At 34.1% G+C, this 26163-nt stretch overlaps 1 protein-coding gene across 4 annotated transcripts in view; it reads right to left on the reverse strand.

Annotated features, from left to right (window-relative positions):
- Positions 1 to 26163, reverse strand: part of LOC145293699 (kelch-like protein 24) — a 196994-nt gene that overhangs the window by 165769 nt on the left and 5062 nt on the right. The window contains exon 1 of one of the 4 annotated variants that reach the window (XM_080140124.1): positions 10634 to 11131. The exons of 2 other annotated variants lie outside the window; for them this stretch is intronic. The gene's annotated coding sequence lies outside the window, so the exon portion shown is untranslated. Of the gene's footprint in view, positions 1 to 10633; positions 11132 to 26163 lie in introns of those variants that run through there. One more of the 4 variants, XM_080140117.1, reaches the window with a different exon arrangement.

A 26163-nucleotide genomic window follows, 5' to 3' on the forward strand; every position in this document is an offset into this window, starting at 1 on the left:
TGGTTTTTGATAAAAATGTAGATATATGTATATTTAAACCATCAAGAAAAATCATTTAACATTACCACTTTTCCTGGCTTTTGGTAAAAATGTAGATATATGTATATTTCAACCATCAAGAAAAATCATTTAACATTACCACTTTTCCTGGTTTTTGATAAAAATGTAGATACATGTATATTTCAACCATCAAGAAAAATCATTTAACATTACCACTTTTCCTGGCTTTTGGTAAAAATGTAGATATATGTATATTTCAACCATCAAGAAAAATCATTTAACATTACCACTTTTCCTGGTTTTTGATAAAAATGTAGATATATGTATATTTCAACCATCAAGAAAAATCATTTAACATTACCACTTTTCCTGGTTTTTGATAAAAATGTAGATATATGTATATTTCAACCATCAAGAAAAATCATTTAACATTACCACTTTTCCTGGTTTTTGATAAAAATGTAGATATATGTATATTTCAACCATCAAGAAAAATCATTTAACATTACCACTTTTCCTGGCTTTTGGTAAAAATGTAGATATATGTATATTTCAACCATCAAGAAAAATCATTTAACATTACCACTTTTCCTGGTTTTTGGTAAAAATGTAGATATATGTATATTTCAACCATCAAGAAAAATCATTTAACATTACCACTTTTCCTGGTTTTTGGTAAAAATGTAGATATATGTATATTTCAACCATCAAGAAAAATCATTTAACATTACCACTTTTCCTGGTTTTTGGTAAAAATGTAGATATATGTATATTTAAACCATCAAGAAAAATCATTTAACATTACCACTTTTCCTGGCTTTTGGTAAAAATGTAGATATATGTATATTTCAACCATCAAGAAAAATCATTTAACATTACCACTTTTCCTGGTTTTTGATACAAATGTAGATATATGTATATTTCAACCATCAAGAAAAATCATTTAACATTACCACTTTTCCTGGTTTTTGGTAAAAATGTAGATATATGTATATTTCAACCATCAAGAAAAATCATTTAACATTACCACTTTTCCTGGTTTTTGGTAAAAATGTAGATATATGTATATTTCAACCATCAAGAAAAATCATTTAACATTACCACTTTTCCTGGTTTTTGGTAAAAATGTAGATATATGTATATTTCAACCATCAAGAAAAATCATTTAACATTACCACTTTTCCTGGTTTTTGGTGAAAATGTAGATATATGTATATTTCAACCATCAAGAAAAATCATTTAACATTACCACTTTTCCTGGTTTTTGGTAAAAATGTAGATATATGTATATTTCAACCATCAAGAAAAATCATTTAACATTACCACTTTTCCTGGTTTTTGGTAAAAATGTAGATATATGTATATTTCAACCATCAAGAAAAATCATTTAACATTACCACTTTTCCTGGTTTTTGGTAAAAATGTAGATATATGTATATTTCAACCATCAAGAAAAATCATTTAACATTATCACTTTTCCTGGTTTTTGGTGAAAATGTAGATATATGTATATTTCAACCATCAAGAAAAATCATTTAACATTACCACTTTTCCTGGTTTTTGGTAAAAATGTAGATATATGTATATTTCAACCATCAAGAAAAATCATTTAACATTACCACTTTTCCTGGTTTTTGGTGAAAATGTAGATATATGTATATTTAAACCATCAAGAAAAATCATTTAACATTACCACTTTTCCTGGTTTTTGGTGAAAATGTAGATATATGTATATTTCAACCATCAAGAAAAATCATTTAACATTACCACTTTTCCTGGTTTTTGGTAAAAATGTAGATATATGTATATTTCAACCATCAAGAAAAATCATTTAACATTACCACTTTTCCTGGTTTTTGGTAAAAATGTAGATATATGTATATTTCAACCATCAAGAAAAATCATTTAACATTACCACTTTTCCTGGTTTTTGGTAAAAATGTAGATATATGTATATTTCAACCATCAAGAAAAATCATTTAACATTACCACTTTTCCTGGTTTTTGTGAAAATGTAGATATATGTATATTTAAACCATCAAGAAAAATCATTTAACATTACCACTTCTCCTGGTTTTTGGTAAAAATGTAGATATATGTATATTTCAACCATCAAGAAAAATCATTTAACATTACCACTTTTCCTGGTTTTTGGTAAAAATGTAGATATATGTATATTTCAACCATCAAGAAAAATCATTTAACATTACCACTTTTCCTGGTTTTTGATAAAAATGTAGATATATGTATATTTCAACCATCAAGAAAAATCATTTAACATTACCACTTTTCCTGGTTTTTGATAAAAATGTAGATATATGTATATTTCAACCATCAAGAAAAATCATTTAACATTACCACTTTTCCTGGTTTTTGATAAAAATGTAGATATATGTATATTTCAACCATCAAGAAAAATCATTTAACATTACCACTTTTCCTGGTTTTTGGTAAAAATGTAGATATATGTATATTTAAACCATCAAGAAAAATCATTTAACATTACCACTTTTCCTGGCTTTTGGTAAAAATGTAGATATATGTATATTTCAACCATCAAGAAAAATCATTTAACATTACCACTTTTCCTGGTTTTTGGTAAAAATGTAGATATATGTATATTTCAACCATCAAGAAAAATCATTTAACATTACCACTTTTCCTGGTTTTTGATAAAAATGTAGATATATGTATATTTCAACCATCAAGAAAAATCATTTAACATTACCACTTTTCCTGGTTTTTGATAAAAATGTAGATATATGTATATTTAAACCATCAAGAAAAATCATTTAACATTACCACTTTTCCTGGCTTTTGGTAAAAATGTAGATATATGTATATTTCAACCATCAAGAAAAATCATTTAACATTACCACTTTTCCTGGTTTTTGGTAAAAATGTAGATATATGTATATTTCAACCATCAAGAAAAATCATTTAACATTACCACTTTTCCTGGTTTTTGATAAAAATGTAGATATATGTATATTTCAACCATCAAGAAAAATCATTTAACATTACCACTTTTCCTGGTTTTTGATAAAAATGTAGATATATGTATATTTAAACCATCAAGAAAAATCATTTAACATTACCACTTTTCCTGGTTTTTGGTAAAAATGTAGATATATGTATATTTCAACCATCAAGAAAAATCATTTAACATTACCACTTTTCCTGGTTTTTGATAAAAATGTAGATATATGTATATTTAAACCATCAAGAAAAATCATTTAACATTACCACTTTTCCTGGCTTTTGGTAAAAATGTAGATATATGTATATTTCAACCATCAAGAAAAATCATTTAACATTACCACTTTTCCTGGTTTTTGATAAAAATGTAGATACATGTATATTTCAACCATCAAGAAAAATCATTTAACATTACCACTTTTCCTGGCTTTTGGTAAAAATGTAGATATATGTATATTTCAACCATCAAGAAAAATCATTTAACATTACCACTTTTCCTGGTTTTTGATAAAAATGTAGATATATGTATATTTCAACCATCAAGAAAAATCATTTAACATTACCACTTTTCCTGGTTTTTGATAAAAATGTAGATATATGTATATTTCAACCATCAAGAAAAATCATTTAACATTACCACTTTTCCTGGTTTTTGATAAAAATGTAGATATATGTATATTTCAACCATCAAGAAAAATCATTTAACATTACCACTTTTCCTGGCTTTTGGTAAAAATGTAGATATATGTATATTTCAACCATCAAGAAAAATCATTTAACATTACCACTTTTCCTGGTTTTTGGTAAAAATGTAGATATATGTATATTTCAACCATCAAGAAAAATCATTTAACATTACCACTTTTCCTGGTTTTTGGTAAAAATGTAGATATATGTATATTTCAACCATCAAGAAAAATCATTTAACATTACCACTTTTCCTGGTTTTTGGTAAAAATGTAGATATATGTATATTTAAACCATCAAGAAAAATCATTTAACATTACCACTTTTCCTGGCTTTTGGTAAAAATGTAGATATATGTATATTTCAACCATCAAGAAAAATCATTTAACATTACCACTTTTCCTGGTTTTTGATACAAATGTAGATATATGTATATTTCAACCATCAAGAAAAATCATTTAACATTACCACTTTTCCTGGTTTTTGGTAAAAATGTAGATATATGTATATTTCAACCATCAAGAAAAATCATTTAACATTACCACTTTTCCTGGTTTTTGGTAAAAATGTAGATATATGTATATTTCAACCATCAAGAAAAATCATTTAACATTACCACTTTTCCTGGTTTTTGGTAAAAATGTAGATATATGTATATTTCAACCATCAAGAAAAATCATTTAACATTACCACTTTTCCTGGTTTTTGGTGAAAATGTAGATATATGTATATTTCAACCATCAAGAAAAATCATTTAACATTACCACTTTTCCTGGTTTTTGGTAAAAATGTAGATATATGTATATTTCAACCATCAAGAAAAATCATTTAACATTACCACTTTTCCTGGTTTTTGGTAAAAATGTAGATATATGTATATTTCAACCATCAAGAAAAATCATTTAACATTACCACTTTTCCTGGTTTTTGGTAAAAATGTAGATATATGTATATTTCAACCATCAAGAAAAATCATTTAACATTATCACTTTTCCTGGTTTTTGGTGAAAATGTAGATATATGTATATTTCAACCATCAAGAAAAATCATTTAACATTACCACTTTTCCTGGTTTTTGGTAAAAATGTAGATATATGTATATTTCAACCATCAAGAAAAATCATTTAACATTACCACTTTTCCTGGTTTTTGGTGAAAATGTAGATATATGTATATTTAAACCATCAAGAAAAATCATTTAACATTACCACTTTTCCTGGTTTTTGGTGAAAATGTAGATATATGTATATTTCAACCATCAAGAAAAATCATTTAACATTACCACTTTTCCTGGTTTTTGGTAAAAATGTAGATATATGTATATTTCAACCATCAAGAAAAATCATTTAACATTACCACTTTTCCTGGTTTTTGGTAAAAATGTAGATATATGTATATTTCAACCATCAAGAAAAATCATTTAACATTACCACTTTTCCTGGTTTTTGGTAAAAATGTAGATATATGTATATTTCAACCATCAAGAAAAATCATTTAACATTACCACTTTTCCTGGTTTTTGTGAAAATGTAGATATATGTATATTTAAACCATCAAGAAAAATCATTTAACATTACCACTTCTCCTGGTTTTTGGTAAAAATGTAGATATATGTATATTTCAACCATCAAGAAAAATCATTTAACATTACCACTTTTCCTGGTTTTTGGTAAAAATGTAGATATATGTATATTTCAACCATCAAGAAAAATCATTTAACATTACCACTTTTCCTGGTTTTTGATAAAAATGTAGATATATGTATATTTCAACCATCAAGAAAAATCATTTAACATTACCACTTTTCCTGGCTTTTGGTAAAAATGTAGATATATGTATATTTCAACCATCAAGAAAAATCATTTAACATTACCACTTTTCCTGGCTTTTGGTAAAAATGTAGATATATGTATATTTCAACCATCAAGAAAAATCATTTAACATTACCACTTTTCCTGGTTTTTGATACAAATGTAGATATATGTATATTTCAACCATCAAGAAAAATCATTTAACATTACCACTTTTCCTGGTTTTTGGTAAAAATGTAGATATATGTATATTTCAACCATCAAGAAAAATCATTTAACATTACCACTTTTCCTGGTTTTTGGTAAAAATGTAGATATATGTATATTTCAACCATCAAGAAAAATCATTTAACATTACCACTTTTCCTGGTTTTTGGTAAAAATGTAGATATATGTATATTTCAACCATCAAGAAAAATCATTTAACATTACCACTTTTCCTGGCTTTTGGTAAAAATGTAGATATATGTATATTTCAACCATCAAGAAAAATCATTTAACATTACCACTTTTCCTGGTTTTTGGTAAAAATGTAGATATATGTATATTTCAACCATCAAGAAAAATCATTTAACATTACCACTTTTCCTGGTTTTTGGTAAAAATGTAGATATATGTATATTTCAACCATCAAGAAAAATCATTTAACATTACCACTTTTCCTGGTTTTTGATAAAAATGTAGATATATGTATATTTCAACCATCAAGAAAAATCATTTAACATTACCACTTTTCCTGGTTTTTGGTAAAAATGTAGATATATGTATATTTCAACCATCAAGAAAAATCATTTAACATTACCACTTTTCCTGGTTTTTGGTGGTGCTGAAAACAAAAATAACGTATATAATTACTGGCAATATGTAGTTTCTAAGATATGAAGAAATGCTAGTTTTAAAAAAGTTGGGGACCACTTTCCTCTAATAATTTTATGTAAAATGAGCACCCACTTTATGGCCACCTGTTTTTTTTGGGGGGGGGGGGAGGCACATCTGAGCACCTGCACGTTGACTGCCTCTCCCTCACAAAAAAAATATTAGATGTTTACATTTGTGGAAAGGAGGTGGGCCAGACAATTGACCTTGCAAAAAAAAAATAAAAGATTTAAGAAACCCTTTTTTTTTATAAGTAGACTGTCGAAAACACTGTTTTATAAAAACAAAACACACATATATATATATATATATATATATATATATATATGCATGTATATGCACACACACACACACACACACACACACACACACAGGTGTGTAAGTGTGGTCGACCAATACTGACAACGTGTAGTTTCTAATATATGCCGAAAGGTTAGTTTCCACAAAGTGGGTGATCCCTTTCCTGTAATAATTGTACATAAACTGAGCACCCATTTTGTAGCCACCTGTTTTACTTGGGTGGTGTGACAATGTGCAATGAACTCAATTTAACATACAAAATAATTAATAACATAACAATTTCTTTGTCTAAAAGACAATGTGGAAAACAGTTTTTAAATCGAATCCAAGAAATTTATTTTAAAAAAAAGTCAATTCTGCAATGCATGTGTGTGTGTGTGTATATATATTCACACGTACGCGCGATTATGTACATATATGCACAAAAACACGCACACGTGTTTTCCATGTAACTGCAATGTAGTTTGTTTTCGAACCCAAAAGAAGAAAACCATGTTTTTGACATTATCTTCAGCGAGACACAGGAAAACACAGCATTGCATGATTGAAAAAAAAAAGAAAAAAAAAAAGAATCGGAAACGTATATGATGTCAGATGTCAGTACAGTCAGTATATAGTAAATATATGTAATAAATATTTATTTTCAATAAAAGATTTGTCAACTGAGAACTGGTGTTCAGTAATGTAGGCAAGAATGGAATTCTAAGAATAATAGAATCTTCCAAGCTCAGCCGATAGGAATGGGTGGGCGATGGCTTGGAAGGCATTAATAATTATGTGTAGGGAGAAGGGAAGGTTATGTTTAGTCTATGTTTGTAATAAGCAGTTAAGAGTGGTGAAATACAAACATCGTAGGAAAATGAAGAATAATACACGGTGCATAGTAGTAGCAGTGGTAGGACTTGATAATCAGAGAGAAAAATAGGAACTTCTTCCTCTGTAGATGTGGTGATCATGATGATACTTCCAGAATGAAATATAAGATCTAATTATAATGAATAAATGTGTATAAAACGATATAGTAAAATTACATAAGACGGGGGTTGAAGGTTTAGATATAATAAATTTTATGTGACATCTGTTATTGAAAATCTACAGCAATTTGGAGCAGAGGGGAATTTCTGCAATCAAAATAGAACGATTGCATCTTGCAGAAAGTGACGCCATATTTGAAATTTTCTGGAGCATTCGTTTGTGTGATAAGATTTAGATTCTGGAATGAACGAATTGTCAGCTCTCATCTAATGAGATTTGATGGAATGTGAGAAGGGAGAATTTATTATTTTTAATTGAAAAATGGAAAGATCATAGTATGTTTATGAGTATATGATCCAGTTAATAAGGGTGTAATCCCGTATCTGTCAAAAGTGCAGAAATCCTCCTGGTGATGAGTGGGGGTGGTAGGAGGACTTTAAAGGGAAAAATAGGAACTACTTCCTCTAAAGATGGTTCCAATTGTGATCATGTTGCTCCTAGGATGTAATGTAAGATTTTAATATAACGAATAAATGTATCTAAAAAGGCGTTCTAAAGTTACATAAGATAATGATGACTAATAGTCTAGACATAATAACTTTGTATGTGGCATCCGTTGTTGTAAACCTACAGTACTTAGGCCCAGAGGGGAATTTCTGCAATCACTATATTATATATATACGGATATATATATATATATATATATATATATATATATATATATATATATATATATGTGTGTGTGTGTGTGTGTGTAATAAATAAATGTTACCAAAGGCAAGATAAGTTACTCTTTATCTATCTTGATAATTTTTTTTTTTTTAACTTATTTTAAAGGGTTTTTGTTGCTATTCAAAGCAAACCTAGTGTCCACTAATGAGTTAAAACAAAAATATAGACAGTGTAGGAAATTTAATCTTACGCAGAATTCAGAACTTGGCAGAGTGCAAAATTACACAATGAAAGAAAGGGCAAACTTATGCGGTATGATGAAAAACCACTCATCCTTCCGTAAGGTTCCTTTGGCTTGCAAAAGTCATTGCATCTTTTACTACTCTGTTGAGTTTTGTAGTTGATTTTGTAAGAAGTTTTAGTTGTATCTCTACTGAATAGAATTTTTAGTTCTTGGTATGGTTCCGTTTAATTACGGCTCCAGTTGAAGGCAGGTATCTCTGCCGAATAGATAAAAACAAGTCATCATTATGGCAGGTGTAAGGAGATGATATAACGTCTTAAATAAACCTAATTAATTAGACATTATAATCTCGCAGAGGAAATCAAAAAGGGCGCCAATAGCTCTTAAATAAATGACTTCCTGGTTGTAAGAAAGGCATGTCTCGCTTCTTTGAAATAAATTCACAAAGTGACTTATGGATTTGAACACCAAAATAATTTTTTGAAATAAATTATTTCCATATGGTTTTGTATTTCGTTTCATGTTAAATGACTTTGTTCCGTTCCATATTTTAGCTAAAACGAATCCACTTCTGGCGTCTTGATTGTGTACTGAATTTTTGGACAACCCCCCACCCAAAAAAAAAATCCGTTCAGTTCTTGTGCATAAGAAAAAAAAAAAAAACAAGCATACAGAATACATATTTACAGGCCCCCCACCTTATTAAAATTGGGGGAGGGTATTTGCCCTAAAAAAGCTAGACTAGTGCGGAGTTGAGAAGTTATTTTACGTTACATTTATACTTTAAACCGATTCCCCATTCGGAACTAATTTTTTTTAAATTTTAGGTGTTGACACGTAATCGCCACTAAAAAGTAGAATTTTAATCATGTGTGTGTGGGGATGATTTAGCTAATAGTGTTAATCTATAATTTTTTCCAAAATGATAAAAGTTATAAGAAAAAATGCTCTTAAGTCTATCAATAACTCTAAGTCCGGGTGGCAATATGAAAAAAAAAAAAAAAAAAAGGCGTACGCAACAAGACCGTTGAGAGACCATTTTACCTACATTTTTATTGATACGAAAATGTTATTAAAAATATCATCGTAAGGATATCAATTCAAAATTAGATTGGTTTTGCACTTGAAAGGGTTTTTGTACAGGCCCTGCTATTTTTGATAGGATTTCCAGGTTAAATTCAATATTTGTTTATTAAATTGTTAGGTAAAAGTACAGAATAGTTATAAAACGCCCTCCCCTTGTTAAGAATAGATTTCTAAATAACGTTATTTTTCAGCACTATTTTTTTCATAGAGTTCTATTAAAAAAATAAAGTGTAATTAAATTTAAAACACACACACACACACAGAGAAAAAACTCAAATTATCCCCCTTAACTTAAGAACTATTTTACCCTTAAAGAGAAAGAGAAAGAAAAGAAACATCAGTGCTTATTCAAATTGGCACTTATGGCGGATATTAAAAGAAAAGAAAATACAGAAAAGTCTGTATTATGTACCATACTAATTACAGAACGAAGATATATTCCAAAAATCACGTAATTTGATCAAGTAGTTTTTTTTTATTATTCAAGCAAATGAAATTTTACGACTAGCGAGTCGTAGTATTTTCATGATGAAATCCAATGAAATAAAGGGGGAGAACTCAAATCGAAGTGTCGAGATCAAAAATCAGCCTTATGTTCAATCGAGGCTCGGTGGCCGTGGTAACGTGGTTAGTAGCAAAATCGTTAAATATCGTAAATTTTTGTTTTCTTAGTTTAAAAATTAATACTTGATCGATTTACATAATTTTTGGAATATGACATCTCCGTTCTGTAACGAGTACGCATACAGACTTCTCTCTCCCTCTCTCTCTCTCTCTCTCTCTCTCTTTTAATTGCCGCTTCAGAAACAGAATAATTCTTAGAATAAAAGAACAATGACGTCTTTGATTTAAAAATAAAACGCAAAGCTAAAACATTTTGAATTATAAGTGCCCCTTCTTGCCCCCACCCACCTCCAATAATTAATTTGGTATGGCATACATTTTTTTTTTTTTTCTTTGCTTAACAGGGATCTTCGATATTGAAATAATTGAAACCATTTACCGATTTTAGTAAATCCGCTCGACCCAAAGTAGAGGCTCCTTGTTGGAATATTGAGTTCGTCATGGGAATGTTTGCAGTGGAACAGTAACACATTCAAACGAAGACATATTTATAGATATTCAGGGGAGGTAACTCCATAAATGAAGTGGAACGCTCGACGGCCACCGGCTTCTTTGAACGCCTATCAAGTTACTGCATAAGCACTGTTGTAACGCGTCCTCATTACATAAGAAACGAACTATAACCTGTTTATAAACTAGATTGAAATAAAAACGATTTCATTTGACTAATGTGGGTTATTAACGTATCATCTCTGGAGGATTATGCCGGTTAGTTAACGAAAAAAAATGGTGCTTGTAACTGCTTGTTAACATAGTCGACAAATCGAATGTTGTTTAAAGCAAACACAATATTGCGTACTTAATTGTCATATTGAAAATAGTAATAAATCCAAAAATTACGAAAATTCATGAAGTATAACAATTGCTAGTGTCTTCCATCGCTGTTACGCAACAAATATTGCAGCCATAAACAAGAAACAAGCAATCTAAAAATATTCGTTCCAAGTTATGTCCCCTGTATGTATATTCTTATTGTTTACTTTATAACGTCTAAGAAAAAATGCAATTTTACCCAATTTTCTGTAATATTTACATAACTATAAATAACTTTCTACTCGATGAATTTTCGTAATTTTTGGATATGTTACTATTTTCGACGTGACAATTCAGTACACAATGTTGTTTTTCCTTCAAGCGACATATTTAAATAAATCGATCTGTCGACTTTATCTTAAGAAGCTGAAGAAGCACTTTAAAAAAAAAAAAAAAAAAAAAAAACAGGCAACAAATAACGGTGCAATCTAATTAAATTTAAAAAAATGCAGAAAAGTCTTATGGTCCGGGTCCGTACCCGTTACGGAACGAAAATATCATATTCCACAAAATTATATAAACTGACCAAGTATTTTCTTTTCTTTTTCCGTTCTGCTAGATCTACAGCAGATGTGCTTACAGTTATATCTCATAGGATTAGCGAATCTCTCAACAGAGACAACCTTTCTAGGGCAATTGCTCTTGACATATCTAAGGCCTTTGATAGGGTATGGCATAAAGGTTTACTTCACAAGATCTCCAGCTATGGTATAGCTGGAAATGTCTTCTCAATTATTAAATCATTTCTCTCTGATAGGTTCATAAGAGTAGTAGTTGATGGGCAAAAATCAGAAGCTCACAGTATTAATGCTGGAGTCCCTCAGGGGTCCATCCTGGGCCCAACTCTTTTCCTGATCTACATTAATGATCTTCCAAATCACATCCTTACATCATTCATAAACAAAGTATCTGACAGCATAGACACAGCACTCTCCTTCGACACTAGCGCCCAAGTACATGTATTTGGCGACTTTAATGTCCATCACAAAAACTGGCAATGATTCTCTACTTACACAGATGCAGCAGGCAGCGCAACTCATAGCCTCTCTGTATCTCACTCCCTAGCGCAAATTGTTACTTTTCCAACCCGCTTCCCTGATCAGGAAGAACAACACGCATCACTATTAGATCTGTTTTTGACCACAGTTCCTGATGATTGTGTAACGAAAGCAGACAGCCCACTTGGGAACGCTGATCATGCGGTGATAATGGTTGAAATCGCCCTAAACTCTAGACCCAAAACTGAAGAGCCAGTGCTCAAAACAACGAGATATTATAAAAAGGCTGACTGGGAAGCTATCAGAGATCTTATCAGAGACGCCCCATGGGGAAATATTTTTTCTCTTCCTGCTGAACAGTGTGCAACCGAGACCACTGAATGGTTCAAAACTGCAATCGAAGCGCATGTTCCCATGTGGAAATTCTATAGCAAGCCCCACTCTCCCCAATGGTTTACTTCTACTTGCGCAACTGCCATTGCTCAAAGGCAGCGTGCATTCCGCAGGTTTAATCGACATAAGTCCAGTTCAAACAGACAGAAGTACATAGAAGCTAGAAGTAACGTTAAGAAAGAAATAGCGACAGCTAAGAGGGAATTTACGGAAACAACGAAAAAACGCATCGAAGCACAAAAACTAGGAACTCGTGACTTCTGGAAAATCTACAACAGTGTAGTAAATAATGGGCAATCAACAATTCCCCCACTAACCAACAATCACGAGGTTCTTTGCTCAGCAACCGAGAAGGCTAACATGCTTGCCAGTCAGTTTGCCTCAAACTCCACACTGGACCCTCTAAACCACCCCCTACCTCAATTTCCTATGCGGACAGACGCCACGCTAGATGACCTGAAAATCACCCCTGCTCAGGTGCATGCTATCATAAAAAACCTTGACACTTCCAAAGCATGTGGACCCGACCTCATCCCAGCTGTGCTATTAAAAAAGTGCTCAGCCGAAGTAGCTCCAGTTCTCTCCAAACTCTACAACAAATGCCTTAATGAATCTTGCTTTCCGAGCTGTTGGAAAACTGCTTCTGTAGTACCAGTATTCAAGAATTCTGGCGAAAGAACTGACCCATTAAATTATCACCCTATTAGCCTCCTCCCACTTTTTGCCAAAATATTTGAGACCTTAATTAACCATGCTCTAGTCCAGCACCTTACAGATGCTAAACTTCTGACCGACTGTCAATATGGATTTAGACAAGCCCGTTCCACAGCAGACATCCTCACTGTAATCTCTGAACGCATATACCATTCACTGGACAAAGTGGGAGAGGGAAGAGCGGTAGCTCTAGATATATCTAAGGCTTTTGACAGGGTATGGCATGAGGGTCTCCTCAGGAAGATTAGATCTTACGGTATCACTGGTAGAATACTTAACATAATTAAATCCTTCTTAGATAAGAGAAAAATCCAGGTTGTCCTCGACGGTCGTACATCTAAACAATATAATATAAATGCGGGAGTGCCCCAAGGATCTATCCTGGGACCTCTGCTGTTCCTGATATTCATAAATGACCTCCCCGACAAGATTGCCTCTGAGATGGGGATATATGCTGATGACACCACACTCTATAGCAGGCACGACAGGAAAACAAACGAACATATATCTAAAGTAATGGCAGAAACACTAGAGGATGACCTCCAATCAGTAGTGGAATGGGGACAAAAATGAATGGTAACGTTCAATGCCACCAAGACAAAACTGGTTTCATTCAATAATTACAAGAAACCTTCTCTACCACCTATAGCAATGGCCAACGACTCTTTATCTGAGAGTACGTCTCTCAAGCTCCTTGGCCTAACGTTCACTGGAAACATGAGTTGGAACAGTTACATCGAGGGCATTGCCAGGGCCGCTGCAAGGAAGGTGGGCTCTCTCTACCGTGCTAGAAAACTTTTAACACCCGAAAGTATCCTGTACCTCTATAAGGCCACTATTCGCCCATGTATGGAGTATTGCTGTCATATTTGGGCCGGTGCATCGGCTACTAGTCTCTTGCTCCTAGACAGGGTTCAAAAGAGAGTCGCAAATCTGATAGGCCCTAAACTGGCATCAAAACTTCAGCCCCTGTCCCATCGTCGAAACGTTGCATCCCTCTGCCTGTTCTACAAGTACTATAATGGTGAATGCTCTGAAGAACTGCAAGCACTTGTGCCCCCACGACGTGAACACCCTCGACAGACCCGACAAGCTGCAAAATCCCACCCCCACACTGTAGAGATCCCTAGATGTAAAAGATCGTTCTACTCCAGTAGTTTCTTCCCCAGAACTGCTAGACTTTGGAATTCCATTCCGGGTCACTGCTTCCCCAACTGTACTGACATGCATAAGTTCAAGTGCAACGTGAACCAACATCTCGCTGCCCTAATCCCTACATAGTACCCCAGTAGATGTTTCCCCTGATAGTAGCCCCCTACACCAAAGTGGCAATGTGCCTTGTTTGGGGTGAAAATGTAATAAAAAAATAAAAAAAAAAAAAAAAATTCGTAGACATTTTTGCTGACGACACTACCATCTATGATAGCACATCTAAGACAGTAAACGACCAAGTTCTCTCCGATTCTCTCTCCTCTGATCTTGATCACGTTGTACAATGGGGAAAGGAGTGGCTGGTTACTTTTAATGCATCTAAAACCAAGCTTCTATCTTTACATCATCAACGTTCTGATCCCCATCTGGCATCAATTAAAATGAATGGCTCTCGTCTTGGGGAGGCCTCAAGTTTTGACAGGCTTCTAGGCTTGACCTTTACTCCTGATCTTAAATGGAATACGTACATCAAATCTGTTGCCAAGGCCGCTGGAAAAATGGTCGGATCCTTCTATCGATCCAGTAGATATCTCACTGCTGATGCAATTCTCTATCTATATAAGAGCCAGATACGTCCAAGGGTGGAATACTGTTGCCACATATGGGCAGGAGCTGCTAGAAAAGACTTGTCCTGCCTTGATAGGGTCCTGGTGGGAGATGTCCTTTTTTCTTCGCTGCAACCTCTATCTCACAGAAGAGATGTTGCGAGTTTGTCTCTGCTTTATCGTTATTTTGATGGAAAGTGTTCGACTGAGCTTCAATCTATGGTCCCCCCTTGCCAAACTTTCACAAGAAACACTAGACTAGCTGAAAACATTATCAATAATTTTCCCCACTCTTTATCTGTGCCTAAACCTAAACATAGATTCCATGATCAAAGCTTCTTTCTTAGAACTGCACGCCTGTGGAATTGTCTTCCGTTTTCCTGCTTTCCAGCTGTCTATAATATGGTTGTCTTCAAGTCCAACGTGAACAAGTTTCTGATGAGCCGTTCCACTTAAGTTAACAAATTTACCGAACTTCCATTACTATCGATTACTATATTGTCCTTTTGACTACTCTACACTCTTTAACCCTTATCCTTGAGTGGCCTATCGGCTTTGATAAGTGGTGACGCCTATGTAAAAAAAAATAAAAAATAAAAAAAATTTTTTTTTAAATCCAATTTTGTGGCGAAGCTAAACGTTATGTTTTGATGCGTCATGTTTAATAATAGGGGAGGCAACTCATGAAAATTATCAAGATCAAAATCAACCTTGTAATGGCTATATTTCCTATTAAAATCGTTAAAACCGTAAAAAATGATTTTCTATATAAAAAAAAAATACTTAATCAATTTACTTGATTTTTTGGAATATGGCATCTTCGTTCCTTAATGGGTACGTTGTCATAAAGATGTTTCTGCAATTCATTTTTGTTACAGGTTTAATTCTAGATAAGCACCAACATACGTACCCATGATAGAAAGAAAATATCGTCTTCCAAAAATCAGGCAAATTGATCAAATAGTTTTATTTTTATAAAGAAAATCATTTTTAAGCAGATTTGAGTTTTTCCACTATCCTCATGTTGTAACGTGGCCATTACGTTTGCTCCATGTTGTCACAGTTCAAACCTCTTTTGGACCACCACGTCATCTAGTACTGTTGAAAAAGAAGAAAGAAACAAAAATAAATAAATCCGACTCAGATTTTTTTTTCTGTTTTATCGAAAGGTCTTTCTTACCATTACTTTCCAAACAATGTCTGCTTCTTATTTTTTTTTAACTGTATTTCGTCTGCCATGAGATTAATGAAACTCTGCCATCTTGACACCAGCTTAAAAGTTTCTCGCCACCACTATGGGGCCACACGTCCATTTCACCCAGTGCACATTTTTCTTTCTCCTCCAACCCACGTAGTACATTTTTTCTTCTTTTCTTCTTTTTCTTCTGACGCATGCCTGCACACACTTGCTTATTTGCATACACGCTCAAAATAGCTGCTGCTGCTAATACCTTCGCTAACCATCCATCCTTTTGCTGCTGTTGATATCTTCACACGCGATCATACGCGCTCTGTTTTTTGTTTTTTTTTAAATTTTTTTTAATCAATTTTCACCCCAAACAAGACACAGTGCCACTTTGAATTAGCGGGCTACTATCAGGGACATAATTTGCAGGGGCATTATGAAGGGAGTTGAGTAGCAAGATGTTTGCTCACATTACGCTTGAACTTCTGCATGTCAGTACAGTTGGAAAAAGCAGAATCCCGGAAGGGAGTTCCAAAGACTTGCAGTTCTGGAGAAGAATCTATTAGAGTAAAAGGCTTTTTTACACCTAGGGACCTCTATTGTAAAGGGGTGGGACTTAGCTGCTTGTCGGGTTTGTCAGGCGCAGTCATGTCAAAGAGGTACAAGTACTTGCAGTTCGTCAGAGCATTCACCCTTGAAGTATTTGTAGAACAGGCAGAGGGATGCAACATTTCATCGATGGAACAGAGGCTGAAGCCTAGATGACAGTTCAGGACCTATCAGGGTTTTTTTTTTTACATGGAGTTCACCACTTATCAAGGCCCAATGGCCACTCAAGGATAAGGGTTATTGTGTGTACAGTAATCAAAGGGACAGTGTAGCAATAGTATTGGAGAATTGGTAAGGTGTCATTACTTGGGGGGGGGGTCATCAGGAATTTGTTTCTGTTGGACTTGAAAACATCCAGGTTGAAGTCGGGAGGGAAACAGGCAAGCGGAACAGAGTTCTACAGGCGTGCAGTTCTAAGAAAGAAGCTTTGTTCATGGTATCTCCATTTTGATTTAGGCACAGATAGGGAGTGGGGAAAATTATTGACGGTGGTTTCAGCTAGTCGGGTGTTTTTTGAAAAAGATTGGCAAGGGGGGATCAGAGAATGGAGCTCAGACGAGCACCTGCCATGGAAATAACGATAGAACAATGACAGGCTCGCTACATCTCTTCTGTGGGAAGGAGGTTGCAGGGTAGAGAAAAGGGCATCCCCCACCAAGCCACTGAGTCTATTTTGTACTCTGTCAAGGCAGGATAGGCTGTTTTTAGCAGCCCCCGCCAAGATGTGGCAGCAATACTCCATCTTTGGACGTACTTGGCTTTTATATAGATAGAGAAGTGCATCATTAGTTAGATATCTTCTGGAGCGGTAGAAGGATCCCACCATTTTCCCAGCGACCTTGGCCACAGACTTGATGTACGTGTTCCATTTAAGATCAGGTGTAAAGGTCAAACCCAGGAGCTTATCAAAGCCTGGGGCCTCCCTTAGACGAGAGCCATCCATTTTAATTGATGCCAGGTGGGGATCAGAGCATTCATGATGTAGAGATAGGAGCGTGGTCTTAGATGCATTAAGGGTAACCAGCCACCTCTTTCCCCACTGTACCACACGCTCAAGATCAGAGGAGAGAAAATCAGAGAGAACATCATCATTTACAGCCTTTGATGTGTTGCCATAGATGGTCGTTAACAATGGCTTTCTAAAATCTCACAAGTTTGAATTATTTGATATTATTTCCCTGATTTTCAATGGTGCCATGATATGTCGCTGTTTGTTTGGCCACTACTTATTCACTGATTGTAAGATTTATTCTCTATGCATTTGTTAGTGTCACTTTTGCTTAACAAAATAACAGCAGTTTTCAACGTGCCCGACAAATCGCAAAAGGCAGGGGTATCATAAATCTCAAATGTAAAATCTCTATTTTTTATTATGGGAGAAAAACGAGAGGCATATTAAAAGAACAAAACAAAACAAATAAAAGGTTTACACAAGAAATATTTTATATAACAGGTGGCTTCAATAAGTTTCCAGACTTTTTCATATGGACACTTTTATTGATAGTACACACATGAAATTCTAGTCCCCCTTCGAAGTAACCTCCTCTGGCTGCAATGCACTTGTATCGTTTCAATAATTTCTGGAAGGTTCATGGAAGTCCTCTTGTGTGAGCATGTCAATGATATTCTTCACAGCCTCTCAATTGTCTCATAATGACAGCCTCTAACATTTTCTTTGAGCTTAGGAAATAACCAAAAGTCACAGGGAGTAAGATCTGGACTATAGGGAGGGTGAGGAACTGTCTTGATGCCCATCTTAGTCAAATACTCTGTGACAAAGATGGAGTTGTGGACTGGTGCATTCGCGCAAATCTTCTGCATCTTCAGTTCCTTGTGAATAATTGTGTGTACAGTTCCCACACTGACATCAAACTGTGCACTTGTCTCTATAGACACATGACAGTTCTTATCCATGAAATTCTTTATTTGGCCAATCAACTTTGGTGTTCTGACTTCCTTACTCCTCCCACATTCTCATCATCCCTTACAGACTCCCTGCCTTCCTTGAATCTCTTATGCTACTCAAAAACTGATGCTCAATTCATGCAAGATGGTCCAAAAGCAATCTGAAGCATTCCATACATTTTTGTCTCATTTTTTTTCCAAGTTTAAACAGAATTTTATTGCATACCGTTCTTCTAAAGTATCCTCACATCCAGATTGCATTTTTGAAATTCACCAGCTATGACACTCAGGCTTTAGTAGGGTGTATTCCAATTCCTGCTGTAGTTGTTCATTTGAACCTGAAATCATAAAAATTGGTCAGTCATCTCATAAGATGTATAACAATAACATATTGAATTTTCAAGGGTCTACAATAATTTTAAATGCCTGTACAAGAATATCTGGAAACTTACTGACGGCACCTTGTATTTAGTAATAGACAATTACAGCAATGGAAGGAAAGAATGTTTAAATGTTGTGTGTGTCTGTTGCACATGTGTACAAAAGAGAGGAAAAAGAAAGAGAAATGCTTGGGTTCAACCTTTTTATTTACTTTGTCACGTGCTCAGTTCACGCGAGAAATGACATATCATTGGGCAAGCCGGGAGGTAAGCTGCATGCCTGCACCAATCAGCTTTAAACTTGTAAATGAAAAATATTTAACTATGAAATTGGCGAAACATCCCTGCTGTTGCTGCCACAAACCTAAGGTCATATGAGAAATAACCTTGCATAATTAGATCGGGGCTAGTGCATCAGAAAAAACGATAAAGAATGACAAACACTTGCCTGGACTCTTTTTGAAAGTATCAGGTCAGTGGTTGCAAAATTACAGGGTGGAATGATAAAATTGTCGCCCTAGAAAAAGGTATAATTCTATTTCTGTTTGATGAAAACCGGTTTTCATTTTTTTGTTGTAGACCATCTACTAGTTGGCCAGTTGTGCACAAATCCCAAAAGCAACAGGAGCTTTCTATCATGTCTGAAAGTGACACAATGTTCAATGAGCAAGATCGGAGATGCGTTGCTCTACAACTCATTCTCTCTACTGATCCAAGTTATGACAACAGAATCATGGCCAGCACCCACAAAATGCATCGCTGGATTGCCATGAATAACAGGGATGTGTCCAGGGTGATGAAAACAAAGTTTCTGGCCACGGTTATAGTCTTTGGTGTGGTTTCAAGTGAGGGCCACATCGTGCCACCTCACATCTTCTAAGTTGGCTTTAAAGTCAACGCCAAAGTGTATCTGAATGTGTTGAAGAGTGTGGTGATCCCCTGGTGCAGTCACATGGCTGCAGACAAACCCTGGGTGTGACAGCAGGACCCTATGCCGGCCCACAAGTCCAAAGAGACCCAGGCTTAGCTTCAGAAGGAGTGCTACGACTTTGTACCTTTTTCTCATTGTCCCCCCCCCCTGAACCCGCTGGACTACTTCATTTGATTATATGTCAAGAACATCACCAACATGACCTCCCACAATACCAAGCCAGCCTGATCGCCCCACCTGCTGAGTATTCACTGAGCTCCTACCAATGCTTGTGAAAAAGGCATGCTCCCATTTCTGGACCCATATCGAGGCAGTGATTGAGGCTGAAGGCGGCTACATTGAATAGATGTCAGTTCTTCTACAGAATCAAGTTACGTGAATTGATTTTTTCAATAAAAGTTTTAAAATAAAGATGCAATGCTGTTTTCTTTAGGGCAACACATTTATCGTTCCACCCTTTAGTGGGTCTAAAATAGCAGCGTAATCTTGCAGAATAAGGTTTCTATACTTGTTGATTGAACTGGAGTAATAGGTTCATGATTTTTTTTTTACTTGAGAATCACCACTTAGCAAGGCCCAAAGACCACTCGAGGATAAGGGTGAATGAATGTAAAGTGGTAGTTTAGTAATCATTAATGGTGTAAATTGGGTAGAATGTGTATTATTTATGGGGACGGCTCAGCAAGAATTTGTGTACATTGGATTTGAAGGCTACTATGTTGTATTCAAAGGAGAAGCAGGCCAGCAGAACAGTGTTCAACAGATGGGCACTTCTGGGAAAGAAGCTTTGTTCATGGAATCTGCGTTTAGACTTAGGCACAGATAGAGAGTGAAGGAAAAGTATATATTTCGTATATTAGCTGTTATTTATTTATCTATTTATTATTATTATTGTCGTCGTCGTCGTCGTCGTCGTCGTCGTCGTCGTCTCACAAGGAACTCTCACACAAGTCATAAATGATCTCTCCTTGAAAATAGCCTGTGATGTTCTCCGAAAGATGAATGACAACAAGCCTCTCCAGATTTTCCAGTACTCTCCACCTCTTTCGTTACCATTTGCAAATAAATTTGCATTATCGCAACAGCTGTTTGCCATTGATTTCTTGTTGGCAGTGGCCATTGGTTTTTACTGGAATTTGAGTGACAATAAGCCTCCCTAAGGTCCCAATTCTTTTCGCACTTATACAGTGGAAGTTTGGTCAGTGCTCACTCCCGACTTGGCTATTTGGTATCACTCTTTGGGGGGGGGGAGTAATAGGGGGATGGGATGAGGTTAGAGAACTTATAGGTATACTATATATATATATATATTAGCAGATGGGCTCGGTGTTGTCCGGTATTAATCATAACATTAAATTCCTTTAAAATAATGAAGTAAAAAAAATAAAATAAAACAGAAAGAAACTGAGATATTTGCATGCGAGTATTATGTTTTTTCATGCATGCACATTCGTGAAACAATTGACAAACAGATAAAAACTGATGACACCCCCCAACATACCAATTTTTCAATTTGGACCCCTTAGCAGCCCGTTTTTCTCGATGAAAATCGATTAAAAAGCCACATATCTGAATACCTTATATACCAAATTTCAAGTCTGTAAATCAAAATTTCGTTGAGCATATAGGTTAAGAAGTGTCCTTAAACACACACACACCCACCCACACACCCACACACACACACACACACACATTCTCACGTCTATACATATACTAGCAGGCTGCCAAGCATTACCTGGTCGTAAAAAACAAATAAATATTATATTTTAATTAGTACAGAAACTGAGACATGTGCATGCAAGTATTATGTTTTTTTTCTAAACAGTTCACTTCTTGTAAGTAAAAAAAAAAAAAAAAAATACTTGAGTTGAGATCGAAACCAAAATCTAAAGACAATGAATCAAGTAAGATAACCACTAGATTAGCTTGATATGATCTTTACAAAATATTTTCAAACCTACCTATTCTTAACATAAAGAAGCTGCCATGTTTCATGTCAGCACCTTGGCATTCGTGAAACAGTTGATAAACAGATAAAAATCTGATGACTCCTAAGTACCAATTTTTCAATTTTGACTCCTTAGCAGCCATTTTTCCCCGGATGAAAACCAATTAAAGTTTTCCACATATCTGAATACCCTATATACCAAATTTCAAGTCTGTAGATCAACAATTCGTTGAGTTTATAGGTTGAGAAGTGCCCTCGCACATACACTCATACATATTCTCACTTTTACAGATATATAGATAGATATAGTTTATAAAAATAAAAATACTTCATCCTTTTTTTTCTTACACACACTGCAAACATTTTTCTCTGTTTTTGCTTTCTGAATCGGTTACCTAGTTACGATCTGCGCATCTGTTCATGACACGCATACCTTCATCCGTCATTTCCATCGCGACGTCATAGGAATGACGTCACCTTTGTCGTGCGTGGTAAATGTCTCACTACAAAAACACATAAATTACCGGGAGACGTGGGGGAAGAGGTGTAGGGGAGTAGGAGTAGGAGAGGGTTATTCTTTTTATTTAAATAGAATTTATTTACCAAATAACCTTAAAAGGTTTTTTTTTGGGGGGGGGGGGTCCATGAAAAAAATGGCGCAGACAACGTATGAAGCTAAGCAATATTAAGAGCTTAGGAAAAAAAAACAAAAAAGCAAAAAAAAAAAAATACTTCAAGGTCTAAAACAGTGAACCATCAGTATTAGATCGATATATTCCGACCCAGAAAACAGCAATTATTCCTCCTTTATCAGAACATTCACTTATATAATGTAATGATTAACTGAAAAAATGAATTATTTTATTCTTTGTACTTGCTAACTCTGCATATATATATATATATATATATAGCCAGTAGAGTTTAGTTTCCTAGAAGTACATCCAATGAAACAACACGTGTCTACCAAAATAGTGCTCAATGAGTGAACAGAGCAGGTATATTAATTTTATTTATACAAACATTAATGGCTACATATGTGCATACATGTTTCTGTAATCACCCACGTTGGGGGATTACGTCTTCAGGCCAAGAACCACCTTCAAAAGTGACATTTCCACCAAATACATTTTTCTATTTCGTTTATCAAGTTAAAAATACAACCTGGGTGGGAGTCAAAAAAAAACAAAAACGGCAAAAGGATGAGTGAGGTCTATGAAGATGATAAACATCTTTTTTCTTTTCCCCCTCCCCCATCTAACTTAACTTTTGGCTTTTTATGGCATAGGGTACTTGAGAGTTTCGTTTTCTTGTCTTAGAGTCTGTAAGTTAATAACCTTAGCTATGGTCAACCAAGTACTGACCGGTGCCTTTTTAATCTACCTCCACCCACACATACACGCAACACACACATAACACATCCATACACCGACACTGCCAACACACACATACACACATTAATCCATATATTCAAAAGCGAATCCATGCTGAACACTTTTTGTTTTATTTACTGAAACTAGACAATGATTCTGAAACTACGTAGAAGATAAAGTAAAAGTTACATTAAGGTAAATAAAAAAATATAAATAAATAAAAATAAAATACATAAATAAATAAATAAATAAAAATAAATAAAAAATAAAAAATATATAAAAAATATAATAAAAAATAAAAAATAAAAAAATTAATAAATAAGATAAATAAGAATAAAAATAAAATTAAATTAAAACAAATAAACCAACAAAATGTGAATAAATATAAACCCGAAAGTTATCTAAACCCCACATGTACCTATATGCGTGTATCAATACACTTATAAATGTCTAACATTTATCTACACCCGCGCATATATACACACACACATTTCAGACATACAGAGACAAATAATAGTATTTTTCTTTACTTATGTAGCGTGGTAACATCTTCGTATATGCGATATTATGCTACCCGACTACAGACGGGTGTATATATATATATATATATATATATATATATATATATATATATATATATATATATATATATATACACATACATACACATATATACACAAACACAGACATACATACATACATATACATATATATATATATATATACATATACACATACATACATATAAATACACACACAACAGACATACATATACACATCCACACATACATACATATATAACATATATATAAACAACATTCGGACATCCATACATTTTTGTAATCTATATTGTTACAACAATTCTATACGAGGCAGCCTATTCTAATAGTTCAGAAATATACGTGTGTATACATATATCTACATACAATAGACACAGAGACATATCCACATACAAACATACACACAGATACATAGATACAGATATATATATATATAAACATACAAACATACATGCATACGTAAAATACACTTATATATCCAAAGTCACACAAATATAGACATATATATATATACATGCATACATGTACCGTGCCACCAAATGATACATCTAAAGTAGAAACAGACATGAATACACCTACTATATAAATTCACTTTTATATATATATATATATGGTGACCCCCCCCCAAAAAAAAAAAAAAAAGCTAAATGGAGGTCATCTAGAACATATGCTGTAGAACGGAGAAAAAAAGGCCAAAGACCCTTGTGTTTTGATGTGATGTTTTGAATATAATAAACTAGTTATGACCAAAGTTTCATTTCATTCGGGCAAAACACTAAGAAACGGGGCCTAATTATTGGGGCCTGATTTTTTGGGGTCACCCTATATATATATATATATATATATATATATATATATATATATATGTATAATATATGTATATATATTATATGTATATATATTATATGTATAATATATATACAGGGTGAACAGAAAGTCCTTAGACCATTTTTAGTTTTAAAATTAAATATTGTTAAAATCACTTTTTCTCTTTTCGAATAAAGTAAGTATTTAGTCTAACTATTGATCTAATTATTTTCAACAAAAATATTAAAATAATTTTGTTTAAACTTTCAGAAAAATGAGCAAACGAGAGGTCTTAATTCAGCTTCATTGCGCGGGAAGGACAAACTCAGAGATTATTAAGCTCTTGAAAGTGGCTAAATCCACCGTGTACCATGTTGTGAACAGATTTAAGGAACTTGGTACATCTGAAGACCGTCCTAGGAGTGGAAGACCTCACACTGCTCGAACAAAGGTGACTAAAGCTGTCCGAGAGAGGGTAAGGAGGAACCCGAAGAGATCTGCAAGACAAATGGCTAAAGACATGAATGTGAGCGCGACCTCGATGAGAACCATCGTAAAAAACGATCTCCAGTTGTCCCCCTACAAGATGAGAAAGAGACAGTGCCTCACACCTGCCCAAAAGCACAAGAGACTTGAAAGAGCAAAGCTTCTTCTTGGAGAACTGAAGGCTGGCACGGCAGAGCGAGAGATCGTTTTTTTCTGATGAAAAACTATTCACAATTGAAGCGACTGTTGAAAATCAGAACGACAGAGTTTACGCAAAATCTTCAGCAGACATTGATGACTCCGTGAGAATAGTTTTCCGCCGACAAAAGCCATCTTCCCTCATGGTGTGGGCTGCAATCTCCAAATCTTGGAAGTCGCCTCTGATTTTCGTGGAGCAAGGATCAACACAGATCACTACATTAACGATATTTTGGTTCCAGCATTTGAAGAGATGAAGAAACACTTCAAAGATCAGCCTTTCACCTTCCAACAAGATAGAGCACCATCCCACACCTCCAGAAAAACTCAGGACTGGTGCCAACGTCATTTTCCAAGATTCTGGAGTAAGGAGATGTGGCCTCCTGCATCACCTGATTTGAATCCCATGGATTTTTCGGTGTGGTCTTTGTTGGAGGCAAAGGTCTGTTCTGTTGCTCATCCAAGTGTTGATGCTTTGAAGACATCTCTTCTGAGTGGATGGGCTAAAATACCTTAGGAAACGTTGTGTGAGTCGGTTGGTAACTTCAGACAGAGAATTGAATGCCTAATCGAAAGTAAAGGACATCACATTGAAAATAAATAATTTGAATTTATTCTTGGTTTCCTAACTTATAATTTTCATTCATGTTTAATTTATATTTTTCTAATTTTCTATTAATAAACCACTTTTGAATTGGTCCAAGGACTTTCTGTTCACCCTGTATATATATTATATGTATAATATATATATATATATATATATATATATATTATATGTATAATATATATATATATATATATATATTATATGTATAATATATATATATATATATATATTATATGTATAATATATA

This window comes from Euprymna scolopes, chromosome 15 (assembly GCF_053919585.1).
Source record: "Euprymna scolopes isolate OS-2025 chromosome 15, ASM5391958v1, whole genome shotgun sequence".
Taxonomy (NCBI): Eukaryota; Metazoa; Mollusca; class Cephalopoda; order Sepiida; family Sepiolidae; genus Euprymna; species Euprymna scolopes.